We start from the raw sequence: 2,687 nt of genomic DNA, 5'->3' as shown, positions 1-2,687 counted from the left end.
GCCTCGTGCTCCCAATAGGACGTCCTACGGGCGAGGCCACAGACGGGTTCTTTCCTGGTAGATTGGGGGAGTCGGTCCCCAGTCCGCACCCATCACCAGAGTGGAGGGGTTCACCGAGCGGGGCTATCCCTCAGTAACCCCCCTGGAGCCAAGCCTCGCGGAAGCTTCGGAGCGAAGCTGTCCAGGTCGGAGCAGCGTCCCGTCCCTCCGGAGAAACACGAACCAGACGGTGACCAAGCTCTCCAATCGAGCCCATCAATGTGCTTTCAGGCAGCCGCAGCTAGCAACAACGTGGCGCTGCTAGCATATAGCATGTCCAAGAGGCTGAAGGCCGCAGACCTGCCTTGGAGACAAAGAACTCCCTCTGTAAGGCAGCAGAAGTCACCATGAAGGCTCGTTTATCACAAACGAGATTCGACACTTTTAAAAGTCAACTCCGCCACGTAAGACCTGGCAGAGTGGTAACAGTTGTCTCCGTCATGAAGCTGTTGGGAATGATGTCATCAGCTCACATAGTGGTTCCGCTGGATTTGTTACACATGAGACACCTCCAGAGGTGGTTTGCGCGTCTGCATGTGGATCCAGTAAAACAAAAGAGACGGATGATCACTGTCCCTCCCTCCGTGAGAGCAGACCTCCGACACTGGGGAAACACCCTGGTTCTGTCATAGGGAGTTCCCATCAGCAGACCCACGTCACACGTGTCAGGCTTCACGGACACGTCGCTGTCAGGCTGGGGGGGGACATGCCTATCTGAAGCAGTAGGGGCGCTGTGGCCCCACCACACATCAGCCCACATAATTGTTTTGGAGTGTCGCACAGTGCTGAATGTGATTCAACACTTTGCTCCCGTGCTACAGAATCAACATGTGTTGATTCACACAGACAACATGTTGACTGCTGCGTACATAAACCGTCAGGGGGGTGTGCGTTTAGCCCAGATGTTACACATTGCGCGAAAGCTACTGTGTTGGGCTCACCAAAACCTGCTCTCCATCAGAGCAGTTTACATACCCGGTGTTCTGAACAGAGGGGCAGATGTGATGTCCAGGGGCGGCCCACGTCACGCGGACTGGACCCTCCATCCAGACCTGATGGTTCAGACGTGGCAGAAGTTTGGCAAAGCAGCTGTGGACCTGTTTGCGACACAAGAGAATGCTCAGTGTCAACTATGGTTTTCCCTGAGCCCGCGAGACGATCCACCGCTGGGGGTGGATACATTTGTTCACAGCCCATGGCCCAAAACGCTTCTGTACGCGTTTTCCCCCACCTCCTCTGTTTTTACGGTTCCTGAACCGAGTTCAGGAGGAGGGATTGACAGCTCTCCTGGTGGCTCCCGAGCACGTGAACGCACCATGGTTCCCAGTCCTGCAACGTCTGTTGTCGGGTCGCCCGTGGAAACTGCCGTGGAGGGAGGACGCTCTCCTTCAAGCAGGAGGAGCGATCAGGAGTTACCCAGAAATAGGCCAGCACCTGTGGGTCTGGCCGTTGAGCAGTCCCGCTTAGAGAGGATGGGTCTCCCACAGGAGGTAGTGCGCACAATCCAGGATTCACGTGCTGCATCTTCCACAGCTCTGTACACATCAAAGTGGACGGCTTTTCAGCGCTAGTGTACAGAGAAAGGTGTAGAGGCCACCTCATGTCCATTAGGCGGTGTGTTGTCCTTTCTACAACAGCTGATGGATAGGAAGTTGGCATTCAGCACGATTAAAATGTACACTGCAGCCATCTCTTCCTGCCACGAAGGGTTCGGAGACAGAACAGCTTTTAATTACCCGCTGATGAAGTGGTTTCTAAAAGGCGTACAGAGACGCAGGCCTGCTTCACGCCCACTTGCTCCACAGTGGGATTTAACGCTGGTCCTGCGAGCCCTGATCAAAGCTCCATTTGAGCCTCTGGATCAGGTTTCACTTAAATTCTTGTCTCCTAAAACAGCCCTGCTGCTGGTTTTAACATCCGCTAAAAGGGTGAGTGATTTATCTGCCCTCTCTGTCGCTCGGTCATGTCTCAGAATTCAGGCTGACGGTAGTTCAGCTGATTTAAGACCAAACCCAGCTTTTATGCCTAAAAACATCACAAGCTCTTTTAAATCAAGAGTGATATCGTTGGAGGGGTTTTTCCCTCCCCCCCACAGATCAGAAGAAGAAGCATCTTTTCATCTTCTCTGTCCGGTGCGGGCGTTGACCTGTTACATAGCGCGCACAGCTGTAATGCGTCAAACTCAACACCTGTTTGTGCATTATAGAGATGCATCTGCAGGTCACCCGTTATCCACCCAGCACTTGTCACACTGGCTGTGTGAGGCCATTTCTGAAGCCTACAAGCATCAGATTTAGAGCCTCCTGTCAACCTCAAAGCACACTCGACCAGGGGTATCGCATCTTCGACTGCCCTGCATAATGGTATGTCAATGCAGGACATTTGCACTGCGGCTGCGTGGTCAACACCCTGCTCATTCATTCGCTTTATTTACGTGATGTGACGGCTTGTTCCATGACACATTCTGTCCTTAGTGCTCTAACAGAATGAATATTATTGTTTTTCACGGAACTTTGTTTAAGCTCACTTCTGTCTGCATGCATTACAGTGTGAGATGTTATCAGTCACAAGTTGTGTCTGTGATTTTGGTTCTATTGTCATTAATCAGTTCATGACTATTGTTACCAATCAGTTCATTTGATCAATAA

The sequence above is a fragment of the Nematolebias whitei genome, chromosome 17, assembly GCF_014905685.2.
Source record: "Nematolebias whitei isolate Nwh7 chromosome 17, NemWhi1, whole genome shotgun sequence".
NCBI classification, from domain to species: Eukaryota; Metazoa; Chordata; class Actinopteri; order Cyprinodontiformes; family Rivulidae; genus Nematolebias; species Nematolebias whitei.
This window is presented reverse-complemented; position numbering follows the sequence as displayed.